We start from the raw sequence: 18,619 nt of genomic DNA on the forward strand, positions 1-18,619 counted from the left end.
TAATCAATTTTCATTTTAATGATTACACTTCCAGTAATTAGAAAAGGTTAGGATGACGTTCCAGATAGTATCCTTTTATACTCATTCTAAGACGAACATTTAAAATAAAGTTTAAGTATTAAATAATATTACAGCCCCAACATCCTGTATTCATTTCATTCTTTTTTTTTAATGTTTATTTTCTTATTAGTCATCCTTTTTATACACATTAGTGTATACATGTCAATCCCAATCTCCCAATTCATCACACCACCACACCACCACCCCGCTGCTTTCCCCTCTTGGTGTGAATACATTTGTTCTCCACATCTGTGTCTCAATTTCTGCCCTGCAAAATGCTTCATCTGTACCATTTTTCTAGGTTCCACATACATGCGTTAATATATGATATTTGTTTTTCTCTTTCTGACTTACTTCACTCTGTATGACAATCTCTAGATCCATCCATGTCTCTACAAATGACCCAATTGCATTCCTTTTTATGGCTGAGTAATATTCCATTATGTATATGTACCACATCTTCTTCATCCATTCATCTGTCGATGGGCATTTAGGTTGCTTCCATGTCCTGGCTATTATAAACAGTGCTGCAATGAACATTGGGGTGCATGTGTCTCTTTGAATTATGGTTTTCTCAGGGTATATGCCCAGTAGTGGGATTGCGGGATCATATGGTAATTCTATTTTTAGTTCTTTAAGGAACCTCCGTACCGTTCTCCATAGTGGCTGTATCAATTTACATTCCCACCAACAGTACAAGAGGGTTCCCTTTTCTCCACACCCTCTCCAGCATTTGTTGTTTGTAGATTTTCTGATGATGCCCATTCTAACTGGTGTGAGGTGATATCTCATTGTAGTTTTCATTTGCATTTCTCTAATAATTAGTGATGTTGAGCAGGTTTTCATGTGTTTCTTGGCCATCTGTATGTCTTCTTTGGAGAAATGTCTATTTAGGTCTTCTGCCCATTTTTGGATTGGGTTGTTTGTTTTTTTAATATTGAGCTGCATGAGCTGCTTATATATTTTGGAGATTAATCCTTTGTCCGATGATTCGTTTGCAAATATTTTCTCCCATTTGGAGGGTTGTCTTTTCGTCTTGTTTATGGTTTCCTTTGCTTTGCAAAAGCTTTTAAGTTTCATTAAGTCCCATTTGTTTATTTTTGTTTTTATTTCCATTACCCTAGGAGGTGGATCAAAAAAGATCTTGTGGTGATTTATGTCAAAGAGTGTTCTTCCTATGTTTTCCTCTAAGAGTTTGATAGTGTCCGGTCTTACATTTAGGTCTTGAATCCATTTTGAGTTTATTTTTGTGTATGGTATTAGGGAGTGTTCTTATTTCATTCTTTTGCATGTAGCTGTCCAGTTTTCCTAGCACCACTTATTGAAGAGACTATCTTTTCTCCATTAAATAATATTACAGCTCCAACATCCTGTATTCATTTCATTCTTTCTTCACTACAATATGAATTAGGTATATAATTTAAATTTTGGTGCCATAACTTCCAAATCTGAGCAATGGAAATAATTATGTCTAATGTAAAAATATGGTATGTAGATTAACTTTTAAAAGTATGTACAATTTCTAGCTCAAAGCCTGACACATTCAGATGCTCAGATTTCTTCTCTATACACCCGATTCACTTTGCTTCTTTGTTAGTGATGCCTCTGCTTTAGGAGTTTCTTTCAGAAGATAGTTTCAATTTTTCAATATATATCCTAAACTCTCCCTGTTTCCTAAATGTTAATTTACTGGAAGAAATAAAAGAATATTTCTTTTGTCTTCCAGTTTTAAATGGTGGAAAAAAGGTGATTTGTTTTCCTTCTCTTGGAAATTACCAAAGAGAGACAAGATATACTGGAAACATAAATGAAACTCTATTTAATAAACCCTAGGAGAGGAACTTATATTTCCGACTATGAAGAAGTAGCTTGCAACATGTCATGTTCCCACTGAGAACAACTGAAAACCCAAAAAGATACAGAAGAAATCTATTTGAAGGCACTGGAGAACTTCCAAGGCAGCTAGGACCTGGGGGGCCAGAGGAGGAAACACCAGAGAGGTGAGTCCACATTGTATAAGCTGCTTTTACCTTTGAGGCATTTTCCAATCTTGAAGGATGAGAATGGGGCAAGGAAAGCAGAGCAGAGCAGAGGAACCAAAATCCCTGAGAGAAAGGAGCTCCACATAAGCAGCTTCTCTTCAAGGCATTTGGCAAATTCTTAACCTCTCAGGGCAGGAAGCCAAGAAACCAAGATAACATACTCTGGAAAGCAGACTAGAGTTTTCGGCAGTGTCACTGTACTCAGGAGTAAGAAATCGTAGATTATTCAAGGAGGGCCCTTAGTAACATCACAGGCTTTCATTTGGGACCTGTGTTGATGGCTACAATTAGGACTGGAAATGAATCAGCAGAAGACCAAAGATTACAAAGACTTCAACCCAGCCTTGAGTCAGCTCAGTCCGTGAGTGGATCAAGGTGAGTTATCTCCATACCAGCTGCATCTCAGAGTTTAGGGTGGAGCCTCTCTGGAGAAAGAAAACATCATCCAGAGCATTTATTATTTTTCATACACAATGCCTGGCATTCAATCAGAAAATACCAGGATTCCAAGAAACAGAATCCAGAGGAAAAAAATAGAAATAGACATGCATATGGTCCAGATATTGAAATTATAAAACCTATGAGGAATTTGTTATCCTAACTCAAAATATATGAGGATGGCCAGCAAAATTAAATGATCAAATAGAAATGCAGGAATACTCCAGGAGAGAATGACCTATGGCTGGAGATCTTAGAAACTATCATCAGAACACAGTTATCCAAACTAAGCGGCATGCAAATAATCTCTTCCTTGGTTCAGTGATAACATGTGCACAGGTTGTGGCTGGAAACTCTGAACCCAATGAATGAAAAAGAAGAAAGAAAGGCTGGACTGAATGAAAAATCATACAAGCCATATTTTCTGGAAACAATCTATGGCTAGGGCAATTAAGGGAAAGAAATGACATTATGAAAAGCATTACTGCAGCTATTGAGCAATAAATGCTCAAAGAATTCTCTCACATACATCCCTGCATAGTAAGAAATTCACGCTATGATGGAACATGGCCCTGGTCCTATATACCCAGACACTGTCTTCAAATAACTGGCCAAGGAAGAAATCTGTATATTGAAAGATGAGTAATAATCAAAAATGGGCCAGGAGTCTATCTATATAAATATATGGTAAGGAAATGAGAGGAAAGGCAGAAAAAACAAAAGACAAATTAAGAATATTCACTAAATAAAACCACTTACATGTGACAGATTAAAATCAATGCCAAATGTATCATAAGGAACATCTTTTACAATATGCAAAAAAATCACATATCCATAAAAACTTAGTAAACCTCACCTCTATAAAAAAATAAGTCAGAGAAAAACTGTAAGATCTCAGGTAGTTATATTGAGAGACAGGAAGTAATGAAACATGAACACACAGCTCTTAGGAAAAGGAAAACTATAATGAAAATAGCTCCAAAAAAAAGAATGTTTAGGGGGGAGATACAGTTAAAAGAAAAAAAATTAAGGAAAAGCTTGTGGAAAGCAAGCAAACCAGAATGGACAAAAATTAAACACAAGCGCATACAACAGATGTAGGAAAGAGAAAAATGATAGTTCAAATTTACATCATTAGTGTACCTAAAGAAAATAAAAAACATACTATAAGAAAACTGTACAAAGGGCACACCATAAAACTGACACAGATGAAAAATGCCACAGTTATGGTAAAGTCACTGAACTTCAAGGAAGTGATCTTTTTAGAACATTAATCAAATATCACTCTCCTGCTCAAAACCATCCAATGACTTCCCTTCTGCTCAGAGAAAGAAGGGATTATTATGGCTTCTCTGTTCTCATCTCCTACCACTCTCCTTTCTCTTTTATTAACCTTCATTTTTCTTTTTAGTACTTGTCACAAACTTATGTATTTATTTGTTTTTTTATTGTTGTTGTTTATCTTCACCAGTAAAATGTAAGCTCAAGACACTGCTTTGTTCACTATAAATCTCTTGTTTCTAGGACAGTGCTTGGCTTGTAGTAAAGCACTCAATACGAATTTGTAGACTCTCAATATTTTTTAATTAAAATAGGATAAGTGTTAAATTTTCAAAATCTCCATCCTACACATCTGTTCTTCATAGAATATACCAAGAAGTTTTTTGTGTGTGTTGTAAAATGTAAAGAGAGAACACAAGAAATTCGAAATAGGGATAAAGATATTCCCCCTATATTCAAATTATTTTTGAAAATGCGTTTTTTCTTTTTCTTAATGCAAAAAGAAACATGTGATCCTTATAAAATATTAGAAATTGTTAAAGAAACCAAGGCAAAGAGTATTGAATTGATACAAGTAAGTAATTCTCCAGAATTTGCTAAGGAAAAAGGGTTTCTATTAGCCAGAAAAGCAGTCAGCCATCTTTCTATAATATGAATATTGAATACAGTGGACATGAGAGAAAAGAATAAAAGTACTAGTTATATGAGAAAGAAAAAAATAGGTGAGAGGAAAACATACCCAACAAATCAGAGAAGAAAGTCCAGGATGTTGAAGCAATATTTTGATCTCAGTTGTCTGTATATCATTATACAGAATAACAGTGATGAAAATACGTATTTTATATATATATATATATAATATATATGATAAAACAGAAATAAAATACGCAAAATAAAGTACATATTGTACATATACCTATACAATCTGCCCCTCTAATAGGCAGTGGCAATGCAACTCGGTATCATACGATTACCTTCTGACTCTCGCATTCCAAACTGCCCTGAACAACTCTAACCTTTTCCTTACTTTGCTCTTTACACCCATACCAGCAGTATAATGGTGAGTAATGATCAAATCATCTCATTCAATAATATGTATATGTAGTCTTTTTCCCATTTGAACAAATTAAACTGTCCATCCTGAATTTTATGATGGAAGACTTCTCTAACTCAACAAGATTATGCTTCACTTTTTATAACAACAACTCCTACTCTAGCACCATACAAGTATGAAGAGTGCACTCCCAATTACTTCATCAATAATACAAATAAAGAGAGTAACTCTCACCCAGGTATGCAAAGCTGTTTCAACATTTGAAAATCAATTAATGTAATCCATCTCATCAATGGCTAAAGAAGAAAAATCACATGATCATATCAATAGATGCAGAAAAAGCATTTGACAAAATCCAACACTGATTCATGATAAAAAAAAAAAAAACTCAGTAAAATGGGAATGAAGGGGAATTTCCTCAATTTGAGGAAAATATCTCTACAAAAAACCTACAGATAACAGAAGCTAGAAGCTTTCCAACTAAGATCAGGAAAAAGAAAAGGATGCGCTCTCTCTCACAACTCCTTTTCAGCATGAAACTCGAAATCCTAGCTAATGCAATATATAAAAAAGGAAATAAAAGGTATACTGATCAGGAAGCAAGACATAAAACTGTCTTTGTTCACAAAAAGATGATCTACGTAGAAAATCTAAAAGTATACATCAAAAACCTCTTGAAAATAATAGGACATTAAGAAATAATAAGACACTAGAGAATATTGTACTTAGTAAAGTAAGTCAGAGAAAGACAAATATTACATGATATCAATCATATGTGGAACCTAAAAAATAATACAAATGAAGAGAGGATCTATATACAAAACAGAAACAGACTCACAGACATAGAAAACAAACTTATGGCTACCAAAGGGGAAAGATGGGGAAGGGAAAAAAAAAAAAACCCTTGGAAATAATAAGACACTATAGCTTGGTTGCAGGATACAAGGTTAATATACAAAAGTCAATCACTTTTCCTAGTAATAAACAAGGGGAATTTGACATTAAAAACACAACACTATTTACATTAGCACCCCAAAAAATCAAATACATACAACTTTAACAAAATATGTACAAGATCTACATGAGGTAAACTACAAATCTCTGATGAAAGAATGAGAAAAATCAAAGAACTAAATAAATGGAAAGATAGTCCATGTTCATGGATAGGAAGATTCAATAATGTCAATGTCAGTTATTCCCAAATTGATCTACAGATTTAATGCAATACCAATCAAAATCCCAGCAAGTTATTTTACGGATATGGACAAACTGCTCTTAAAGTTTATATGGAGAGACAAAAGACACAAAATAGACTTATTATAAGGCTACAGTAATCAAAACACTGTGGTACTGTCAAAAGAAAAGACAAATAGATCAACAGAACAGAACAGAGAGACCAGAAAGAGACCCCCATAAATACAGTCTGCTGATCTTTGACAAAGGAGCAAAGGCAATACAATGGAGCAAAGATAGTCTTTTCAACAAATGGTGCTAGAACAGATGGACAACCATGTGCAAAAAAAAAGAATCTAGACACATCTTAAAAACTATCTCAAAACAGATCACAGACCTAAATGCAAAATGCAAAACTACAGAAATCCTAGAAGATAACATATGAAAAACCTAGATTATCTTAAGTTTGGCAATGACTTTTTAGACACAACGTCCATGGCACAATGCATGAAAAAAAAATTGATAAATTGGACTTCATTAAAATTAAAATTTTCTATTCCATAAAAGATAATATATATTAAGAGGATTAGAACATGGGCTTCCCTGGTGGCGCAGTGGTTGAGAGTCCACCTGCCAGTGCAGGGGACACGGGTTCGTGACCCCGTCTGGGAAGATCCCACATGCCGCGGAGCGGCTGGGCCCGTGAGCCATGGCCGCTGGGCCTGCGCGTCCGGAGCCTGTGCTCCACAATGGGAAAGGCCACAGCAGTGAGAGGCCCGTGTACCCCCCCAAAAAAAAAAAGATGCTGATGTAGAATCATAAAAAGATGCTGGTGTAGAATCACATTTTTCAGGCTGTAACAAACAGTGTTGGAGGGGAATTCCAGAGTTTATAACTGCAGGACCAGAGAAGGAACAAACAGATTACCTTGGGTACAAAGAATATCTTCCCACATTGTGAACTCAGAGGTGGCACTCGTAAGACGAGGTTGGAGTTCTTAAAAGGACATGCCTTGTAGACAGAAGTTATAATAGGCATTAGATTAGTAATTCAAGTTCTCAGTCATGGGAAAATGGGACAAACTGCACTTGTGGGATTTGGAACAAGAGAATGGGAGAGCAACCGGCAGGCTACTGGAAGATCCCGGAATGAGGCAACAATGGCCTGAACTCTAGTGGTAGCTGTGGAAACAGAAGGGGAGAGAGCAGGTCCAGGAAAATTTTCAGAGAAGTAAATAGTATGATCGAGTAAAATACTAAATGCAGGAGATGAAAAGTGGAAAGATCATCAGTCCTCCAGGTTCAGAATCTAATGTGCCAAGAGAACTGGTACATTCCTCCCCAGAAGAGATGCAGGCTGTGAAGCAAGAGTCTAGTTCTATTACAAACACACAAAAACCTCTTTGAAGGGGTAGCGGGAAAGGTGATGACCTACGCAAGTTTGAAACGAGTGGCATCTGTGAGATCAAAGGCAAAAGGAATTGCACGTAAGCACTGTTCCCTAGTTGACAAAGTTGGTTCCCATGGGGATATGGGTCAACAACTCTGATTATATCCATTTCTGTACACTGAAATTGAACCATTAGAAGATGATGGTGGAGGCCAAGTTTCCAATGTTGGATTGAGAATTTACAGAGGGGAGGAAAAGGCTAGAATAATCCATGTGGTAATGGTTTACAGTTACAGACATCATTAAGAGATTATGATTAGCTTAATACAGATACAGATGGTTACATATACTAATGCTTATAGATACGCATATATATACAGGTTTATATATACGCAAATACTCTGTCTGGTGAGAGGACATGAAAGAAATGACACCCCAGCAGTAATAAGTACACACCCAGCAAACAGATCTTGGTTTCTAATACCATCTCCATATAACCCACATTGATGGGGTGGGTCAAAGGGGCAGAGGGGCCTCTGTAGGGTCTCCCAACGGCTGAAGCTGGAACAATTGAAGCAACGAAATAAAGGAATATTGGATTATAGCCCAGAGCATAAGATAAACATCCATGAGTCCATACTGATAAAAATAAATGATTCCATAAATTAACAAATGAGGGAGAAGAGACAAATCTCCCATGCAGAAAAACTCCAAATAATTTACATAGATACTCCACCCTCAAGTATGGAGAGTATAACTCCCCACTTCTTATGCACAGGCTGCACATAGGTACTTCCTTCCCAAGAGGACAGTATGGAAAGGCAGGGAGGGAATGCCTTCACGGTGGAAAACCTAACAAACACTACCTCAGCCAGATGATCAAGGTTAATATCCACAGTAAGTCATTAGTAGCATATACCCTTGATGTGATATGCCGAGAACAGCACTGTACCTCCGTGATCTTACTGCCTCAACCCATAGCCCCAGTCTAATCATGAGAAAAACATGAGACAAATTCCAATACAGGGCATTATACAATATTCCTGACCAGTCCTCCTCAAAACTGTCCAGGCTGTTAAAAACAAGGGAAGTCTGAGAAACTGCCACAACCAAAAGGAACTTAAGCAGAAAATACAATGTGGTATCTGGATGAGATCCCGGAAAAGAAAAAGGGCATTAGGTAAAAATTAAGGAAAACGGAATAAACTATGGACTTCAGTTTATTAAGGTATCCTGTGGATTCACTGATTGTAACAACTGTACCAAAATAACGTAAGATGTTACAAAGAGGGGAAGTTGGGTGTGGGGTATATAGGGACTCTCTGTACCATCTTCTCAAGTTTGCTGTAAATCTAAAACTGTCCTAAAAAATACAATCTATTTTTCTAAAAGGTCATCTTGTTCAAAATGATGAACTGGTGCTATGTGGTAGTTTTTTCTTTAAAATTGTGAGGCTGGGAGAAAAATTCTGGTGGCGACTATAAAATGACAAATCCTGGCCATCTCAGAGAGTGACGAGCTGCTGTATGAATCACCACATGCCACTAACAATAACAGTTAATAATAGTTAACACAATACTTCATGTGTCTAGGCCCTTTTGATACTCTTTAAACTTGATTCAGGTCCATGAATAGAATTCAGAGTGTCGGGGACTCTGAATGGAAAAAAATAGCTCCTCTTTATTTTCAGTCCCCTAACTAACTGACCTTCAGCATTTCCCTTTAACTATGAACACAGCCAACAACCAAGTTAGTATGAGCAAGACCTATGAATAACAGGAACATAGATATTTCCATAGACCATGCAGTGTGGGATAATCACTGATATTGTTGGTCCTCCTCATTATTCATAAATTACAATAGTTATCAGGCCCACTGCTAAATCTTGAAATGTACTGCATTAGTTTAGAAGCATATGTATTACTTTATCATGGCTTTGATTTATTAATATTTTGATGACTGTAACTCAATATAATTGCTTTGCAATCTCATATATTTTATTAAATTTTCAAATATTATTCTGAGAAGGGGTGCATAAACTTCACAAGATGGCCAGTGGCATCCATGGTACAGAAATGGGTAAAGAATTCCACTAATAAAGCCTAAAATCTCAATAAATCTACTCACAGACTTTGTGTGTCTAAACCCTGGTATGAAGAGAGCCCTGTATTTTACAGCTGTCCCCTCCCCAAGCATCTAAGAATTTTGCTATCATTTTCATATTTCTAAGTTCTAATATATTGTTTTAAAAACCCAGTGTTTAAGGGACTCTGTTTAAGATTAAATAATGAAGAATTATATATCTTATTTCAAAAGAACTTGGAATATTTCCAAGTAGAAGAGCAATGTAACATGCTACTCCACACTGATTTAGTTATAAAAATGTCACTTTTCTATCAACATTATTTTGTGTTCTGTTTATCTAAATAAATTTAATACAGTTCAAAACTAAAAAAAACCAAAATCCAGTGTTTACATGTTTAATTACTAATTTCACACAAGAAAAGCCCTGCCAATACCAAAAGACATGAGTCTAATCATCTATACAATTGTCTGCTTACGATAAATGGCACGGAAACAGAATAAGACCCAACAAAAAACCAAAAAAGCCTGAAAGAACAAGACACAGGAACTCATTCTCAGTGACAGGCTCACCTTCCATCTGGAGCCATGCCTTGAACTCCACCTTGTTTAACTGTTAAATCAGGAGCGGCTCAGCAAGATCTGTCTGGTTTTGATGATTCTTAAATTCAGTGCTGCCGACAGACTCTGTCCATTTCTCTCTATACTTACTGTTACCTAATGACAAGGTCTGAATGCTCATGTTTAAATTCAACTTTCATTAAAAATATAAAGAAGTTTCTCTAACAGTAACCTCTTGGCCCCAAAGTATCACTTTACTTTACATCCCAAATTGATAAAAATTAAAATTCCACTGTGAAAGCTATTACTCAATGATATTCAACTAATGAAATATAACAATGCAGTAGGCATTTTAGACAATCAATATGTTTCATAAATTTCAACCCTAAAATTACTTAATATATTTATTCACTTCTGTGAAAATTTAGGATGTTGAGATGACGAAAATGTATTTCAGATATAAATCTGGGTTTTGTTCATGGCTTTGAATATCATCACTATGCTGATTATCCAGAAAATAAACCCTTGGTTTTTCCCCCTAGTAAACCTGATCCACTTTCAGGCTTCCCCATCCCAGGGCACAGTAGCAGCACTTGGCAGTTCCCACCTCTTCACTGACACCCAAGGCCAAGCCGCCCACCTCTCCCTCCTGTACCTATGACACCAGCATCCTGCTTGGTCCCGGCTCCCATTCTTGGCCACCCAGAGTTTGTTCTCCGCACAGAGCAAAACAGATTCTTTAAAAATAATAGTCAGATGGAACACTTTCATGTGCTCAACCAATACAAATTCAATACAAATATACCAGAAATTCACTGAACTGTATGAAGGATTGTTAACAATAACCCAATACAGGGTTTTCCCCGATTTGCCCACTGACGAATTTTCCTACCACGCTCCTTTCTGCTCCTTTCTGCTCCCAGAGCCCCGTCAGCACCACCCCTTGCTCTTCTATGAACTTGCCGGACAGTCCCAGCTTTCAGATCTTTGCACAGGCCATTCCTTCTGCCCGAAACGCTTTTCCCAGAGGATCGCACAGCCCCCATACTTCTCAAAGGCGCTGTGTAAGCATCGCACCTTCATAAGAAAGGCTCCCCAGCACCTGTCTGCAGCAGCGCTCGCCTCTGCTTTATTCCACATACCAGTGTTGCTCAACCTATTGCCAGGGCTTCCCTGGTGGCGCAGTGGTTGAGAGTCCGCCTGCCGACGCAGGGGACGCGAGTTCGTGCTCCCGGTGCGGGAGGATCCCACATGCCACGGAGCGGCTGGGCCCGTGAGCCATGGCCACTGAGCCTGCGCGTCTGGAGCCTGTGCTCCGCAACGGGAGGGGCCACAACAGTGAGAGGCCCGCGTACCGCGAAAAAAAAAAAAACAATTATTGCCATTACTTAATTAACTAAGAAGCCAGTTTAGATATTTTTCTTCTAATCATCCCCTACTATGAAATTTTAATACCACAGTCTTGCTGTTTATAAATTATGCCTGCTGGAGGGTCACAATCCATTATAATATCTAAATTTTGTAATCCCAAGAACCAATTTCCACCTCCTTGAGGATGAAATCACCCCAATGATTTTCTTTGGAATTTCATTTTATTTATTTTTTATACAGCAGGTTGTTATTAGTTATCAATTTTATACATATCAGTGTACACATGTCAATCCCAATCTCCCAGTTCATCCCACCCCCACCACCACCCACCCCCACTGCTTTCCCGAAACGCTTGGTGTCCATATGTTTGTTCTCTACATCTGTGTCTCTATTTCTGCCGTGCAAACTGGTTCATAGGTACCATTTTCCTAGGTTCCACATATGTGAGTTAATATACGATATTTTTCTCTTTCTGACTTACTTCACTCTGTATGACAGTCTCTAGATCCATCCACGTCTGTACAAATGACCCAAATGCGTTCCTTTTTATGGCTGACTAATATTCCATTGTATATTTGTACCACAACTTCTTCATCCATTCGTATGTCGATGGGCATTTAGGTTGCTTCCATGACCTGGCTATTGTAAACAGTGCTGCAATGAACACTGGGGTACATGCGTCTCTTTGAATTATCGTTTTCTCTGGGTATATGCCCAGTAGTGAAGTGGGATTGCTGGGTCATATGGTAATTCTATTTTTTAGGTTTTTAAGGACTCTCCATACTGGTCTCCATAGTGACTGTATAAATTTACATTCCCACCAACAGTGCAAGAGGGTTCCCTTTTCTCCACACCCTCTCAAGTATTCGTTGTTTGTAGATTTTCTGATGATGCCCATTCTAACTGGTGTGAGGTGATATCTCATTGTAGCTTTGATTTGCATTTCTCTAATAATTAGTGATGTTGAGCAGGTTTTCATGTGTTTCTTGGCCATCTGTATGTCTTCTTTGGAGAAATGTCTATTTAGGTCTTCTGCCCATTTTTGGATTGGGTTGTTTGTTTTTTTAATATTGAGCTGTATGAGCTGTTTATATATTTTGGAGATTAATCGTTTGTCTGCTGATTCATTTGCAAATATTTTCTCCCACTCTGAGGGTTGTCTTTTCATCTTGTTTGTAGTTTCATTTGCTTTGCAAAAGCTTTTAAGGTTCATTAGGTCCCATTTGTTTATTTTTGTTTTTATTTCCATTACTCTAGGAGGTGGATCAAAAAAGATCTTGCTGTGATTTATGTCAAAGAGTGTTCTTCCTATGTTTTCCTCTAACAGTTTGATAGTGTCCGGTCTTACATTTAGGTCTTGAATCCATTTTGAGTTTATTTTTGTGTATGGTGTTAGGGAGTGTTCTAATTTCATTTTTTACATGTAGCTGTCCAGTTTTCCCAGCACCACTTATTGAAGGGACTGTCTTTTCTCCATTGTATTCCCTTGCCTCCTTTGTCATAGATTAGTTGACCATAGGTGCATGGGTTTACCTCTGGGCTTTCTATCCTGTTGCAAAGATCTATATTTCTGTTTTTGTGTCAGTACCATATTGTCTTGATTACTGTAGCTTTGTAGTATAGTCTGAAGTCAGGGAGCCTGATTCCTCCAGCTCCGTTTTTCTTTCTCAAGATTGCTTTGGCTATTTGTGGCCTTTTGTGTTTCCATACAAATTGTGAAATTTTTTGTTCTAGTTCTGTGAAAATTGCCATTGGTAGTTTGATAGGGATTGCATTGAATCTGTAGATTGCTTTCGATAGTACAGTCATTTTCACAATGTTGATTCTTCCAATCCAAGAACATGGTATATCTCTCCATCTGTTTGTTTCATCTTCAATTTCTTTCATCAGTGTCTTATAGTTTTCTGAGTACAGGTCTTTTATCTCCTTAGGTAGGTTTATTCCTAGATATTTTACTCTTTTTGTTGAAATGGTGAATGGGATTGTTTACTTAATTTCTCTTTCTGATCTTTCGTTGTTAGTGTATAGGAATGCAAGAGATTTCTGTGCATTAATTTTGTATCCTGCAACTTTACCAAATTCATTGATTAGCTCTAGCAGCTTTCTGGTGGCATCTTTAGGATTCTCTATGTATAGTATCATGTCATCTGCAAACAGTGAGTTTTACTTCTTCTTTTCCAATTTGGATTCCTTTTATTTCTTTTTCTTCTCTGATTGCCATGGCTAGGACTTCCAAAACTATGTTGAATAATAGTGGCTAGAGGGGACATCCTTGTCTTCTTCCTGATCTTAGAGGAAATGCTTTCAGTTTTTCACCATTAAGAATGATGTCAGCTGTGGGTTTGTTGTATATGGCCTTTATTATGTTGAGGAAAGTTCCCTCTATGCCTACTTTCTGGAGAGTTTTTATCATAAATCAGTGTTGAATTTTGTCAAAAGCTTTTGCTGCATCTGGTGAGATGATCATATGGTTTTTCTTCTTCAATTTGTTAATATGCTGTATCACATTGATTGACTTGCGTATATGGAAGAATCCCTGCATCCCTGGGATAAATCCCACTGGATTATGGTGTATGATCCTTTTAATGTGTTGTTGGATGCTGTTTGCTAGTATTTTGTTGAGGACTTTTGCATCTGTGTTCATCAGTGATATTGCTCTGTAATTTTCTTTTTTGTAGTTTCTCTGTTTGGTTTTGGTATCAGGGTGATGGTGGCCTCGTAGAATGAGTTTGGGAGTGTTCCTCCTCTGCAATTTTTTGGAAGAGTTTAAGAAGGATGGATGTTAGCTCTTCTCCAAATGTTTGGTAGAATTCACCTGTGAAGCCATATGGTCCTGGAATTTTGTTTGCTGGAAGATTTTTAATCAGAGGTTCAATTTCATTCCTTGTGACTGGTCTGTTCATATTTTCTATTTCTTCCTGGTTCAGTCTTGGAAGGTTATACCTTTCTAAGAATTTGTCCATTTCTTCAGGTTGTCCATTTTATTGGCATAGAGTTGTTTGTAGTAGTCTCTTATGATGCTTTGTATTTCTGCGGTGTCCATTGTAACTTCTCCATTTTCATTTCTAATTTTATTGATTTGAGTCCTCTACCTCTTTCTCTTGATAACTCTGGCTAAAGGTGTATCAATTTTGTTTATCTTCTCAAAGAACCAGCTTTTAGTTTTATTGAGCTTTGCTGTTGTTTTCTTTGTTTCTATTTCATTTATTTCTGCTCTGATCTTCATGATTTCTTTCCTTCTACTAACTTTGAGTTTTGTTTGTTCTTCTTTCTCTAGTTCCTTTAGGTGTAAGGTAAGTTTGTTTATTTGAGGTTTTTCTTGTTTCTTGAGGTGGGCTTGTATTGCTATCAACTTACCTCTTAGAACTGCTTTTGCTGCATCCCATAGGTTTTCAATCATCGTGTTCTCATTGTCATTTGTCTCTAGGTATTTTTTGATTTCCTCTTTGATTTCTTCAGTGATCTCTTGGTTATTTAGTAACGTACTGTTTCGCCTCCATGTGTTTGTGTTTTTCACAGTTTTTTCCCCTGTAATTGATTTCTAATCTCATAGCACTGTGGTCGGAAAAGATGCTTGATATGATTTCAATTTTCTTAAATTTACTGAGGCTTGATTTGTGACCGAAGATGTGATCTATCCTGGAGAATGTTCCGCGTGCACTTGAGAAGAAAGTGTAATCTGCTGGTTTTGGGTGGAATGTCCTATAAATATCAATTAAATCTATCTGGCCTATTGTGTCATTCAAAGCTTGTGTTTCCTTATTAATTTTCTGTCTGGATGATCTGTCCATTGGTGTAAGTGAGGTGTTAAAGTCCCCCACTATTATTGTGTTACTCTCAATTTCCTCTTTTATAGCTGTTAGCAGTTGCCTTATGTTTTGAGGTGTCCCTCTGTTGGGTGCATATATATTTATAATTGTTATATCTTCTTCTTGGATTGATCCCTTGATCATTATGTAGTGTCCTTCCTTCTCTCTTATAACATTCTTTATTTTAAAGTCTATTTTATCTGATATAAGTATTGCTACTCCAGCTTTCTTTTGATTTCTATTTGCATGGAATATCTTTTTCCATCCCCTCACTTTCAGTCTCTATGTGTCCCTAGGTCTGAAGTGGATCTCCTGTAGACAGCATATATATGGGTCTTGTTTTTGTATCCATTCAGCGATCCTGTGTCTTTTGGTTGGAGCATTTAATCCATTCATGTTTAGGGTAATTATCGATATGTATGTTCCTACTACCATTTTCTTAATTATTTTGTAGGTCTTTTTCTTCTCTTGTGTTTCCCACTTAAAGAAGTTCCTTTAGCATTTGTTGTAGAGCTTTTTTGGTGGTGCTGAATCCTCTTAGCTTTTGCCTGTCTGTAAAGGTTTTGATTTCTCTGTGGTATCTGCATGAGATCCTTGCCAGGTAGAGTAATCTTGGTTGTAGGTTCTTCCCTTTCATCACTTTAAATATATCGTGTCACTCCCTTCCAGCTTGTAGAGTTTCTGCTGAGAAATCAGCTATTAACGTTATGGGAGTTCCCTTGCATGTTGCCATTTTTCCCTGTTGCTTTCAATAATTCTTCTTTGTATTTAATTTTTGTCAGCTTGATTACTAAGTGTCTCAGCATGTTTCCCCTTGGGTTTATCCTGCCTGGGGCTCTCTGTGCTTCCTGGACTCTCTCTTCTCCTGGGACCCCTATAATGCAAATGTTGTTGCGTCTAATGTTGTCCCAAAGGTCTCTTAGGTTGTCTTCATTTCTTTTTATTCTTTTTTCCTTATTCTGTTCAATGGCAGTGAATTCTACCATTCTGTCTTCCAGGTCACTTATCCATTCTTCTGCCTCAGTTATTCTGCTGTTGATTCCTTCTAGTATATTTTTCACTTCAGTTATTGTATCGTTCATCTCTGTTTGTTTGTTCTTTAATTCTTCTAGCTGTTTGTTCTTTAATTCTTCTAGGTCTTTATTAAACGTTTCTTGCATCTTCTCAATCTTTGCCTGCATTCTTTTTCTGAGGTCCCAGATCATCTTCACTATCATTATTCTGAATTCCTTTTCTGGAAGGTTGCCTACCTCCACTTCATTTAGTTGTTTTTCTGGGGTTTTATCTTGTTCCTTCTTCTGGTACATAGTCCTCTGCCTTTTCATTTTATCTGTCTTTCTGTGAATGTGGTTTTTGCTCCACAGGCTGCAGCACTGTAGTTCTTCTTGCTTCTGCTGTCTGCCCTCTGGTGCATGAGGCTATCTAAGAGGCTTGTGCAAGGTTCCTGATGGGAGGGACTGGTGGTGGGTAGAGCTGGCTGTTGCTCTGGTGGGCAGAGCTCAGTAAAACTTTAATCTGCTTGTCTGCTGATGGGTGGGGCTGGGTTCCCTCCCTGTTGGTTGTTTGGCCTGAGGCGACCGAACACTGGAGCCTACTCGGCTCTTTGGTGGGGCTAATGGCGGACTCTGGGAGGGCTCATGCCAAGGAGTACTTCCCAGAACTTCTGCTGCCAGTGTCCTTGTCCTCATGGTGAGACACAGCCACCCCCTGCCTCTGCAGGAGACCCTCCAACACTAGCAGGTATGTCTGGTTCAGTCTCCTGTGGGGTCACTGCTCCTTCCCCTGGGTCCCAATGCGCACACTACTTTGTGGGTGCCCTCCAAGAGTGGAGTCTCTGTTTCCCCCAGTCCTGTTGAAGTCCTGAAATCAAATCCCACTAGTCTTCAAAGTCTGATTCTCTAGGAATTCCTCCTCCTGTTGCCAGACCCCCAGGTTGGGAAGCCTGACATGGGGCTCAGAACCTTCACTCCAGTGGGTGGACTTCTGTGGTATAAGTGTTCTCCAATTTGTGACTCACCCACCCAGCAGTTATGGGATTTGATTTTACTGTGATTGCGCCCCTCCTACCGTCTCACTGCGGCTTCTCCTTTGTCTTTGGACGCAGGGTATCTTTTTTGGTGAGTTCCAGTGTCTTCCTGTCGATGATTGTTCAGCAGTTAGTTGTGATTCCAGTGCTCTCGAAAGAGGGAGTGCTGAAATCACCCCATTTAAATGCATGTCTTACAGTGGCTTCTTTTTCATCACACCACTTATCACTACTGGACACCTGTAGCTGTTCACTGGCTGTCGCCCCATGGAAACATGAACACTGTGGAAGGGACTTCTTGTTTACTACTTTGTCCCCAGGGTCCACTGCAATGCCTGGTCATGTTAGGTGCCTGGTAAATTTAACCTCATGAGCCAAAAACTACTTAGGCTTTTTCACTTTTATACAGCATGCTACATTTGTTGTTAACTTATACAATAGTTATGGGCTGAACTGTCTTCCTTCAAATTCATACACTGAAGTCCTAAGTCCTTAGCACCTCAAAATGTGACTGTATTTGGACAGTCTTTAAATAGGCAATTAAAAAAAATCATATATCTGATAAGGGACTGACACCCAGAATATACAAAGAACTCCTATAACTCAATAACAAGGAAAAACCAAACAACACAATCATAAAAAGAGCAAAGAACTTGAATAGACATTTCTCAAAAGTTAATATACAATAGCCAATAAGCACATGAAAAGATGCTAAGCATTACTAATCATTAGGGAAATGCAAATCAAAACCAACCACTATGAGATACCACTTTGTACCCATTAGGAAGGCTATCATCAAAAAAACAAAAACAACAACAAAAAAAAGATAACCAGATAGGAAGAGGCAAGGAAAGATCTTCCTCTGGAGATTTCAGAGAGGGCAGGGCCCTGTGGACACCATGAGTTCAGACTTCTAGCCTCCAGAACTGTGAGACAATAAGTTTCTCTTGTTCTGAGATACCAGGTGTGTGGTCATTTCTTACAGCAGTCTAGGAAACTAAGATGCCTATCAAATTGGCAAAGTTTTGGTTTGTCTGTCTGTTTGTTTTTAATTAAAACACCCATTGTTGGGCCCAAAACGTAGAAGAATGGGCACTCTCACACACTTCCAATAAGAGTAATTTTATTATGTAGACATTCATTTTTTTTCTTTTTGACTATATCACTTTTCTAAATTTTCAATAATGAGAGTATATGTATATTTTTTTCCAAAAGAAAAAAATTTATTTTTAAATCCACTATCATCACCATTATTTAACATTTTCTGCAAGTTCTAGTCAAGGTACAATAAACTATAATAAAATATTTATTACATACATGTTAAGGGTTAAAA

At 37.7% G+C, this 18,619-nt stretch overlaps 1 protein-coding gene across 13 annotated transcripts in view; it reads right to left on the minus strand.

The window, feature by feature from the left end:
• Nucleotides 1-18,619, minus strand: part of CEP112 (centrosomal protein 112) — a 416,092-nt gene that overhangs the window by 310,413 nt on the left and 87,060 nt on the right. The window lies entirely within an intron of this gene.

The sequence above is a fragment of the Lagenorhynchus albirostris genome, chromosome 20, assembly GCF_949774975.1.
Source record: "Lagenorhynchus albirostris chromosome 20, mLagAlb1.1, whole genome shotgun sequence".
In the NCBI taxonomy this organism is placed as follows: Eukaryota; Metazoa; Chordata; class Mammalia; order Artiodactyla; family Delphinidae; genus Lagenorhynchus; species Lagenorhynchus albirostris.